The sequence below is a fragment of the Enhydra lutris genome, unplaced genomic scaffold (assembly GCF_002288905.1).
Source record: "Enhydra lutris kenyoni isolate GAN:26980312 unplaced genomic scaffold, ASM228890v2 scaffoldscaffold9, whole genome shotgun sequence".
NCBI lineage: Eukaryota > Metazoa > Chordata > Mammalia > Carnivora > Mustelidae > Enhydra > Enhydra lutris.
This window is the reverse complement of record NW_019154093.1, coordinates 45,167,000-45,179,442: the sequence shown is the minus strand read 5'-3', so window position 1 is coordinate 45,179,442 and position 12,443 is coordinate 45,167,000. Positions and strand designations below refer to the sequence as shown.

General features: G+C 37.9%; 1 protein-coding gene across 2 annotated transcripts in view; it reads right to left on the bottom strand.

Annotated features, from left to right (window-relative positions):
- The window catches only part of LOC111143232 (DnaJ heat shock protein family (Hsp40) member B4), a 46,270-nt gene that overhangs the window by 21,297 nt on the left and 12,530 nt on the right, over window positions 1–12,443 (bottom strand). The window lies entirely within an intron of this gene.

Sequence of the window (12,443 nt, the reverse complement as noted above, 5' to 3'; positions counted from 1 at the left end):
TAGTATATAAGTATATAAGTATAATATAGGTTCATTAGTTGTACATAAATGTTCCATTTAGTGAGAGACATTGATAATGAGGTGGGGTGGATTGTGCATGTGTGGAGGTTTATGGGAAACCTCTGTATCTTCCACTAAATTTTGCTGTGGACCTAAAACTGCTCTAAAAGAATAGAGTCCACTTAAAATTTTGAAAATACATGGAAAAAAGGTACAATGTTTATTTTTATTTTTATTTTTTTTAAGATTTTATTTATTTATTTGACAGACAGGGATCACAAGTAGGCAGAGAGGCAGGCAGAGAGAGAGAGGGAAGCAGGCTCCCCACTGAGCAGAGAGCCCGATTCGGGGCTCGATTCCAGGACCCTGGGATCATGACCTAAGCCGAAGGCAGAGGCTTTAACCCATGGAGCCACCTATGTGCCCCCAATGTTTGTATTTTTAAAATATGGTTTTATGATTTGTTTTGTTTTTTAAGTAATCACTATACTCAATGAGGAGCTTGAACTCACGACCTGGAGATCGAGTCATATGCTCTACTGACTGAGCCTGGGAGATGCCCCTTAAAATAGGTATCTTTGATTTTAGAGTCAGATCTTTCTGGCCTTTGTTCCTGTTGCTGCAGTTTCTGTTTTAAGTTTGGAACTCAGATGCTAAATTTTCATTTTTTTTTTTAAGAATTTTTATTTATTTATTTGACACACACAGAGAGAGCACAAGCAGGGGGAGTGGCAGACAGAGGGAGAAGAAGCAGGCTCCTAACCAAGCAGGGAGCCCGATGTGGGGCTTGATCCCAGGATTCTGGGATCATGACCTGAGCTGAAGGCAGACATTTAACCAAATGAGCCACCCAGGCACCCCTAATTTTCATTCTTGTAGAAAGACCTTAGATTTTGACCGTAAGTTACAATATGTAAAAATTTTGTCATCATTTCAAATGCAAATTTATCTTTAGGAGGAAAAAAATAGAAATATATTAGAGATTTATTTCTTACTCCATCTGGGTTATAAGACAGAATAAGTAAACTTAAGGTAAGTCTTTAAGACATTAACCCTATTTAAATGTTCTAAATATCCCATTTTTTTCTTAACTATAAAATGTCCTTCTTTGGGCAATTACAGTAATTTGGACTCGTATTTGGAATTAAACAGTCAATAACATTTGAGTACATATTGTATAGAATTTGATGAGTACTATAAAACTTGTTTTAAAAGTGGATATTATCATAGTGAACATTTTCCATGAATAAAGTGTCTCATTCAGCAAATATTTACTGAGTGCTTACTATGTACTATAAACGAGATACACAACATCCTTCCTTTCATTCAATTCACATTCTAGTGGGAGAAGACAACCAAAAGAGTTAATGAAGAAATGATAGAATTTTAGTAGTTTGAATTTTAGTAGTTTAGTAGTTTGAAGAAAAATTTTAAACGTTTCTAAGGCACAGATTGATGGAGAGGGGCCACTTTTTCCAGGATAGTCAGGGAAGACCTCACTGTTTAGCTCTGCTTTAAGAACTATACTAAAAATTTCGCACTCAGGTAGGTAGAGGAAAAGGAGCAAGGCTAGGTATCACAGTTTTTAAAAAGTATAATGCTTTCAGAAAAGCAAGCAGACTGGTAAAGAGCTCTTCATGACCTCTTTGATTCTATTATCAAGAAACATATTCAGCTCTCTTCACCTTTTCCATTTATTCCCCCTCCCCATGGACAATCTGTATATATTCCTTCAAACCTATAGCTAACAGTCAAGTTAAACAGTTTGGTACAAATAGGGTAAACAATTAATAGCTTTAAATAAGTGTGTTATGTAACTGTTACAGGATTTAAGGGACTATATTAAGCTACAGAAAAAAGATCAGGAAACTTGGAATGAGAGGAATTGGTCCTAATATTCCTAGCTTCACTATTTAGTATCTATATGAAGTTCTGGAAAAATGGAAAAATGACTATTTCTCTGAGACTCAGTTCCTTTATTCTATGAAATAGATAACACCTATCTCATTTACTGACATAAAAAATGAGAAAATATGTGAAAGGGTTTCACAGAAATAAAATATATACAAATGTTAATTATATGCTCATCTTGGGCTAGTATGGGGAAGTTTTATAAAAGAAAAATGTTAAATATAAGCGGGGTCTTGAAAGATTGATAGGATTTAGAAAGAGGAGTAGGGGGAGGGTTTTCAGTTTGGACCCAGAACACAAAGCCCAATGAAAAAGAGCATAAAATGTATATGATACTACAAAAAGACTGGTCAGATTACAGGATAGGATTTAGGAAGGCTCACATTAGGAAACTCACAAAAAAAGTTATGGTCAGATTTTTGGGAGTTTTGAATACCATTGTTTTAACAATGACTGCTCCCAAAAAGGGCTAATTCATTAGGTCTCTGAAAAAAACTTCATTTATTTTTTTAAGTAAACTCTATGCCCAACATGGGGCTCGAACTCACAACCCCAAGATCAAGAGTGGCATGCTCTACTGAGTAAGCCAGCCAGGCACCCCAAAAACAAACTTCCTTTTTAAAGGTATTTGCCTGCCCTCCCTCCCTCCCTTCCTCCCTCCCTCCCTTCCTTCTAGATTTTATTTATTTGTCAGAGAGACAGAGAGCACAAGCAGGGAGAGTGGCAGGCAGAGGAAGAAGCAGACTCCCCACTGAGCAGGGAGCCCAATGCAGAACTCGATCCCAGGACCCTGAGATCATGACACTTAACCGAATGAGCCACCCAGATGTCCCAGGTATTTGACAAGACTTTTTATTAGTCATAATTCCCCATGGACTATTGTCTGTACCATTGGAATTTCCCAGCACTTTATTACTATAGTTATTTTGGTAACTCCCAAAATTTTCAAGTTTTAATACTGTGTCATTGCTTGATTTTATAACACTTTTCCTGCAGAAAGCACTATAATAAAAGATACACATTTAATTTTATTGATTTAATGGCCTTTACAAAAGAAAAATTTACAACAAAGTTTAAAAGTACAGGGGCACCTGGCTGGCTCGGTTGTGGAGCATGCAACTCTTGATGTTGGGGTTTTGAGTTTGAACCCCACATTGGGTATAGAGATTACTTAAAAATAAACTTTTAAAATAAACAAACGGGGCATCTGGGTGGCTCACTCTTGACTTTGGCTCAGGTCGTGATCTCAAGGTCATGAGATCGATCCCCACATTGGGCTCCCCACTGGGTGTGAAGCCTGCTTAAAATTCTATCTCTCCCTCTACCCCTCCCCTCCCCTCTCTCCATAAATAAATAAATAAATAAATAAACAAAATATTAAAATAAATAAAATGTAAAAGTACTTGTCTTCAAAAAAATAAGATAACATGTAATTGCTTTAAGAAGTTTATGGGGCGCCTGGGTGGCTCAGTGGGTTGGGCCGCTGCCTTTGGCTCGGGTCGTGATCTCAGGGTCATGGGATCGAGTCCCCGCGTCGGGCTCTCTGCTCAGCGGGGAGCCTGCTTCCCTCTCTCAATCTCTCTCTCTCTCTCTCTCTCTGCCTGCCTCTCTGTCTACTTGTGATCTCTCTCTGTCAAATAAATAAATAAAAAATCTTTAAAGAAAAAAAAAAGAAGTTTATAAAAATTGGGGTGCCTGGGTGGCTCAGTGGGTTAAAGCCTCTGCCTTCGGCTCATGTCACGGTCTCAGGGTCCTGAGATCGAGCCCCGAGTCAGGCTCTCTGCTCGGCAGGGATCATGCTTCCCCCTCTGTCTCTGCCTGCCTCTCCGCCTACTTGTGATCTCTCTCTCTATGTCAAATAAATAAATAAAATCTTTTTTAAAAAAGTTTGTAAAAATTACTAGAGTTATCTGAAGACACCAAGAATCAGAAATATTTTGTTTTTTAAAAAATAATTTCTGGAGCACCTGAGTGGCTCAGTCAATTAAGCATCCAACTCTTGAAATCAGCTCAGGTCTTGATCTCAGTCAGGGTCAGGAGTTCAAGCCCTGAATTGGGCTCTACCCTGGGAATGGAGCTTACTAAACAAACAAACAAACAAACAAATAAAATTCCCTGGGGCACCTGGCTGGCTCATCTGGAAGAGCGTGTGACTCTTGATCGCAGGGTCATTGAGTTCAATCCTCACGTTGGATGTAGAGATGACTTAATAAGCAAAAACCTAAAAAATAAATTCCTTTTATAAGAGTGTAGAACTGATTCTATTTTGTGATGATATTAAAATGTATCCTGGGGCACCTGTTTGGCTAAGTCAGTAGAGCATGCAACTCTTGATTTCAGGGTCATGAGTTCAAGTTCCATGTTGTGTGTGGAGCCTACTAAAAAAAAAAAAAAAAAAAAAAAAAAAAAAAATATCCTTTCCAAAAAGCAATTCCTTGTTAAAAAAAAAAAAAAAAAAAATCCTAATAAAATAGCCCAGTAACAACTTGCCTTTCTTTGTACCCTTTTTTACAAGAAGTTGTTGAAAAACTTACTAGAAGAGTAGTGAATATACAGTGAACTAATCTCATACTTTCCTAGCATTTTGGAATTAGTTAAAATAAAGTGTTCTCTACATTACTTTTTAATACTGAATCAGAGAGCCAAAAAAACTACAGAATTCTAGGTTATTTTATTTTATTTCTTTTTATTTTTATTTATTTATTTATTTATTTTTAAAGATTTTATTTATTTACTTGACAAAAATCACAAGTAGGGAGAGAGGCAGGCAGAGAGAGAGGAGGAAGCAGGCTCCCTGCTGAGCAGAGAGCCCGACTCGGGGCTCGATCGCAGAACCCTGGAATCATGACCCGAGCCAAAGGCAGAGGCCTCAACCCACTGAGCCACCCAGGCGCCCCGAATTCTAGGTTATTTTAAACGGGTCTTGTAAATTGACATTTGATTATAACACTTTGACTATGTTGAAAGATCATATAACCTAGAGCAATGCTGTCCAACAGAAATATAAAGTGAACCACATATATCATATAAACATTTCTAGAATCCACATTTTAGTAAAAATAAAAAGAAAATTAAAATTAATCTTAATAATGTATTTTATTTAACCCAATAAACCCAAGATATTACCATCACAACATGTAACCATTATAAAGATAATAATGTTAAGTTAAAACTTAAAAACAAAAATAACATTCAAAACCCTCAACAATCTGACCATAACTTTTTTTGTGAGTTTCCTAATGTGTGCCTTCCTAAGTACAATGCTGTAATCTGACCAGTCTTTTTGTTGTATCATATACATTTTATGCTCTTTTCCATTGTGCTTTGCGTTCTCCGTCCAAACTGAAAACCCTGTGACCTTCTTTCTAAATCCTATCAATAATAATAATCTTCTACACTCTTTTTTTGACACTAGGTCTTCAGAATCCAGTATGAATTTTACACTTATACAACATCTCAATTCAGGTAGCCACATTTCAGGTCCTTAGCTTTCATGTGGCTTGTGGTCACTGTATTACACAGTGTAGATATAGAGGTTTCTACAAATCACCAGCCCTATGATCCAATTTTTCAGAACTTAAGTATCAGACATACACATTTCTCACATGTACATTTACAGGAAATAAAATCTTAACAGATGCACTCTAAAGAAAACTCCATTTTTACTTATAAAATAGTATCCCAGTGCTCATTTCAGCAACACATACACTATAATTGGAATAACACTGAAAGACTAGCAAGGCCCCTGTGCAAGGATGACACGCAAATTTGTGAAGCATTTACTGTCTTAACAAAGGTAAATATGTGAGGTGATGGATGTGAATTAACTAGAGGGGAGGAATCCTCTCACAATGCATACATATATCAAATTATCACAGTGTGCACGTAAATATCTTATAATTTTGTCAATTTTACCTCAGTAACATTGAAAAATAGTATTCTATTTTTTATCTTTAAGGAAAAAACCTTTGCGGTGCCCCTGGGTGGCTCAGTTGTTTAAGAGTCTACCTTCCACTCAGATCCTGGGATCGAGCCCCGTGTCGGGCTCTCTGCTCAGCGGGGAACCTGCTTCTCCTTCTGCCCCTCCCCCTGCTCCTGTTCTCCCTCTCCCTCTCTCACATGCTCTCTCTCTCAAAAAAAAAAAAAAAAAGATACTGTGTCATTTTGAAATGATACTTTACATTTAAAGCAGTGGGAATGGCTCCATGTATACACAGTTCACTTAGTATACAAAGTTTCACAGTGTTGTAAGTAGAAGCAAAAATGAGGAACCTTTGTGATTTTCATTTTATTCTTTATTCTTTTCTAAAGTTTCTCCTCTCACAAGTAGTCAGAGAAGGCATCAGAATCTACTGGAAAACCTACTTGGGTGGCTAGAGAAAGGGGAGTAGTCTGTAGCCACAGTGAAGCCAACAGCTCTTCAGAATAAGACAAGCGATACAAGGGGAAAAAATGTCTAGCACAGAGGAGAGGCAGGAAAGCAGAACACAGGCTGCTATTTCACTGAACTATTAGAATCTTAGTCAAAACTGCAATAAACTGATTATCTAGCAAGTCTGTTTAGCTCTCCAAATGTTTATAACTCTAAATTGATTTCTTTTCATTTAAATCAGGACCTAACCCAAGCTATCAATTATCTTTATAATACATTGCATTAATAAAGTCATAATAATTAAACCACTGCTACTGTGATTTAACTACAATTCAAAGACTTTATTACAACCTACCAAACATTAAGTATGAGGAAATGTATTAAATAAGCCAACATGTTCTATAGTATTCACCAACTACTATAAATTTAGGCAGTTGACTGCCTAATTCCAAATACAACACGCCCAAACTACTGTAATTGCTTAAAGAAGGACATTTAAAGATAAGAGAAAAAAATAGGATTCAAGAATAATTTAATGTGGGGGTGCCTGGGTGGCTCAGTGGGTTAAAGCCTCTGCCTTCAGCTCAGGTCATGATCCCAGGGTCCTGGGATGGAGCCCCACATCAGGCTCTCTGCTGTGCAGGGAGCCTGCTTCCCCCTCTCTCTCTGCCTGCCTCTCTACCTACTTGTGATCTCTGTCTGTCAAATAAATAAATAAAATCTTAAAAAAAAAAAAAGAATAATTTAATGTGGGCGCCTAGATGGCCCAGTTGGTTAAGAGTCTGCCTTCGGTTCAGCTCATGATCCTGGGGTCCTGGGATTGAGTCCCGCTTCAGGCTCCCTGCTCTGTGGAGAGCCTGCTTCTCCCTCTCCCTCTGCCATTCCCTCTGCTTGTGCTCTGACTCTATCTCTCTTTCAAATAAATAAATAAAATCTTTTTAAAAAGAGAATAATTTAATGTTATTATTTTGTTAAAGATTTATTTATTTGCGGGGGTGGGGGAGAGAAAGGTGGGGGGAGAGAGTGGGAAGAGGGGTAGAGTGACAGAAACCCAAGCAGACTCACCTCTGATGGGAGAGCCCCACACCCGGCTTGGGGCTCAATCCCAGAACCCTGAGATCATGACCTGAGCTGAAATCAAGAGCTGGTGGCTTAACTGACTGAGCCCCCCAGGTGCCCCAAGAATAATTTTAAATGGATGGTTTTTAACATTTGACTTTTAAATATTTTAAAATATAGCCTTTTGGTTATCTAAGCTAAATCAGGAAGTTTGCCTCAACAATTATTGCACACTATGTATTACATGTCATGAAGGATAAAACAGTATCAGGAGTATATAATACAAATATATACAATAGGACCTAGTATCTGTTGCCACTTTCGCAATACAGTGGCAGAGCTGAGGGGTTGCCTCAGAGACCTTGGCCCACAAAACCTAAAAATATACTGTCTGGCCTTTGACCAAAAAATGTTTGCCAACCCTTGCTTTATATAAATTATTCTTGACTAGAGGGAGACTGAAGTCTAAGCAGGCACCATAATAAAATTTTATTGTATCTAGTAAACTTTTAAAAAACTGTAGTTTTCGCTATTAAACACAGTTTTCACTATAAAACATCAGCCTGGCTGGTGGTAAGATAAAACTTGTACACTAATTCTCAACCTAGGCATGTCTGCTAAGGGGAATATATTAGAATATTTAGGGTGGTGAGTAAGCTATTTGTTCATCACAAGGGTAGAATATGTTTTAAAAGGTTGACAAAGACTTTAGTAATCAAACCTCTATATTGTCCAGTTTAACCATCTCATCTAACCCATCCCTCCTGGCCATAAACGACTTCTTTTGGGTTATTTCCCAAAATCAAATTTACCCACAAAATAGTCAACTCTCTTTATTTGCCATAGTTATGTTCTATAAAGTTGTCATGGATGCTGAATTAGCAAATATTGAACCATTGACCCTAAGGGAAATGGCAGGGTTAAGTCAACTCATCAATACATAATCTTGTTTTATGTGTTTCTGTTTCAAGACACCTCATTCAATTTAACATTGAACTCATGGCCAACAGCACTGTAACTCACGCCTGAGGGAAGCTTATCTAACACATGGATTCTCTCCATAAGGCACATCACAGCCTTCTTGTGCCTAGGAACACCAGACAGCAATTCAGCCCAGTGTTGAAACATTTCTTTAAACAGTGAAGTCACCAACAAAATGCATACAAATGCAAAAGATACAAAAATGGACTAATAGATCACAAAGGCTTATTATGAGAGTTAAAATAAGAAGTCAAAGCACTGCCTTGTTGGATCTCAGCTGGGAACATAGATTCATATTTTTTTGCTGCTTTGCCTCTGTATATGTCTGCAAATGACTGGGAAAGCATCCCAAGTACTGTTTTCAGGGAGACAAATTAATTTTAGTGAGGGCAAATATGAAAGTACAGAATTGGTGAATCCTGAAGGATCAACTGTATGATATACACTACTGGTAATTCTCTAAATTAATGATGGTCAGTTAAAAAACTCTTCTTGAGCAATAGCGATATTAAGTACAGCCTCCAAAGTAATGTCTTTGAAATGGTATTTCTTTGGTATGTATAAAGGAAATCGTGTGGGTGTATTCCACTCTTCCCTCTCTGCCCGGAGCTTACTACCACTCTGAGACTCAGCCTCTGGTTGGGCAAATCTGAGGGCCAGCTTGGATTAGGTTCCCTTGACTTTGAGTTTCCATATCCCCCCCATATCTCTACTCCATCACAATTACATAATCATCTCTGTGTTTGTGCCTCACCCACGGGGTTCTAACAGCCCTGAGAGTTTCAGTTTTGGGGTTTTTTCCTACCTTTTTTCCCCTAGTACAAAGCTCTATAGTACATTGCTATTCAATTAACTTTTACTAAGTACATAATTCAATGAAGTGAGAAATTACAGGGACCTAAAGTATGAGTAGGATGTAAAAAGACAAATGAGTAAATATAAGTAGTAAAAAGGTAGAATGTGTACTACTTGCTATTTGTGACAGGGCTACTAATGACAGTATAGAATATAGAATATAGGAAGAGTACATTTGAAGGGGAAAAGGAGATCCACCAGAACATGCCGACCTCCCCTCTAATCATCCATTCATCTATGTTGCTTACATACTTGGTAAATTTTATCGCTTGCTAAGACTGCATTCTTAATTACTATCTATGTTATAACAACTCATTTCTCTGGCTAACTCCCCAACTATAATGTAAGATCACATAGGAAAAAGGTTTATTTGACTCTCCAAAACCTAGTAAAACAATATTTAATTGAATTGAATGTGGTTGAAGATGTCCAGGAGAGAGTTGGATATTCTGAATTGGTGCTTCGGAAAAAAGTCTTAGCTGAAATAAAGCTTTAGAAAATATTATAACACAGGGGTGCCTGGGTGGCTCAGTCATTAAGCATCTGCCTTCGGCTCAGGTCATGATCCCAGAGTCCTGGGATCAAGCCCTGCATTGGGCTCCCTGCTTGGCAGGAAGCATGCTTCTCCCTCTCCCACTCCCCCTGCTTTTGTCCCATCTCTTGCCCTGTCTCTGTCAAATAAATAAATAAAATCTTAAAAAAAAAAAAAGAAAATATTATAACACAGGTGGTATTTTAAAGTGGAAAAAAGGAATAATTTTTGAAAGAATCAAAGTCAGAACTTTAGTTGCCCAGCATTTACGGGACATATCAGTCAAGAGGAGACAATGAAAAACACTGAGAATGAACAATCAGAAACCAAGTAAGAATGGAATGGCAGACACTACTGATTACGAACCAAATAGCCATCCTTATCTTCTTTCTGGCTTAACAGATACCGAATTTCTTCCAAAATAATGAACTCAAGGAAGGTGAGAGCTTCCCCAGGCCCTGGGGAATGACTCATGGTTGGCTTAAATCAATCATAGCAATCACGTTTCCTTTTGCCAGTGATTAGTGTAGGCGTAGCCAAGGAGATGTATGGGAAATGCTCTGGGGAACTTAAGGCAGACTGTCCTCCCTATAAAGGAATACCCACCCAGGAGAAACCCCAGCACTGCTTTTCTACTTTTGGATAATAAAAACATAATGCTTGTTATCTTACAACAAGATAAATATCTGTGACACAGTGAGAATGGTAGAGGGTAAAGAGAGCAAGAGCCTGGGTTCTCAGTAGTGTTATTGCATCTCTGAATCAATCCTGGAACCACCATTGGACTTACAGCTAGAGGGATTCTGTTATTTGAAGGTGAAAGCATTTTGATACCACTAGTGTCCCAAAATCAAAAGGAGGAGCATTTCATGAGGGATACAGGAAAGTCAAGAAAGGTAATAGAAGGGTACCCACAAGAATGATTTTGGTTTCAAGAGTTATAATCATGGTAAGCACTCAAAAAAACCATTAACCATGTGCAAGCACAACTCAACACATAGAACCTCATCTAATCTCTCACAACAATCCTATGAAGTAGATGTAATTATAGGCAATGAAAAGCAAAAACCAGAATCCAGTGAATTGAACAAGAGGGATATGAAAATGGAATAGTAAATTCAAACATTTCAAGAAAGTCCTCTGAAGGTAAGAAGAGAACTGTATATAAGGGAGGGAATAAAGGAGGTTTTAAGATGGTCAACAGAAGAAGAAAACAATGCAGAGGAAAATGAGATATAAAAGTACTTAAGAAATGATTGCTAGGTAAGGTTCAGAGAAGATAGGAGGGTTTGGTACAAGAGTACAAGTAGATAAAATTTGAACAAAAGGAGAAGTGGGCTCTGAGATTAACAGAAAATAGGTAAGGACCAATTTATAAATTTGAAGGCAAGAGGATAGACTAGGAAGAAAAAGAATTTCATAGATGCTATCAGTGTTCTTTAAAAAAAATTTTAGAAAGGACATCCACTACTAAAGAGCTGAGACTTAAAGTAGGACATTTAGTAAGAATGGTGATGGTCTCCCATAGCAGTTATGAGAAATAGGAACTGATCAGAAATTGATCAGAAACAAGTAAGATTACTAAATTTGACACAGTTAAAACCAAGAAATCATGATGAATAGACATTCATTTCTTTATAAACAATTTAATGACCTTCCATATGCCAAGCTACCTTTCTAGGTACTGGGGATACAGATGAACAAAAATTCCTGCCTTGTGTACTTTATGTTCTAATGAGGAAGACAGAAGATTTTTTTTTTTTTAAGAATTTTTTGTTCCTTTTTAATTTTTTTTTAAAGATTTTATTTGTTTGTCAGAGAGAGAGCTCACAAGCAGGGAGAACTGCAGTGACAGGCAGAGGGAGAAGCAGGCTCCCTGCTGAGCAAGGAGCCCAGTGCAGGACTCTATCCTAGGACGCTGAGATCACCACCCTAGCCAAAGGCAGATGCTTAACTCTGAGCCACTCAGGCATTCCTAAAAAGATTTTTTTAAAATATCTTTTTATTTGAGAGAGAGAGAAAGCAAGTATGTGTGAGCAGGGGAAGGGGCAGAAGGAGAGGGAGAGGGAGAGAAAGAGAATCTCTAGCAGACTCTGCAGAGCATGGAGTTCCACACGGGGCTCAATCCCAGGACCCTGAGATCACGACCTGCACTGAAACCAAGAGTCAGCCACTTAACTGACTGAGCCACCCAGTCATGCCTATAAAGATTTAGTAATTAAAAATATTTTTTAAAAAACTACTCTATGCAATGTTAGATGGTGGTAGGAGCTAAGGAAAAGAAAAGAATTAAAATTTTAGATGGGTTGGGCACAAATGGCTTCAGAGAGAAAATGACATTTGTACTATGACCTCAAAGAGGAAAGGGAGAAAGCTATGTATATATGTGTGGGTTGATACCAGGTAGAGGGAAAAATAAAGTATGAAAGTATAAAAGTCTGGAGGTGAGAGAATGCCAGGCATCTTCAGGGTGCAGCTGTATCAGAATGATGGGGTAGGGACAGTCAGAGAAATAATAAGAGGCTAGATGGTGTAGAGTCTTGTAGGCTGCTAAAGACTTTTGATTTGTATCAAGGGAAGATGAGAAGCCATTGGAGAGTTTTATGCAGAATGACAGGATTGCTTGGCTTTCTATGTTAAAAAAGGAGTGGGAAAGTATGGTGGGTAATGATGGAAGACCAAATAATTCAGGTGGTTTGGACAATGATGTAGCAGTGGAGGTGTTATTTTAAA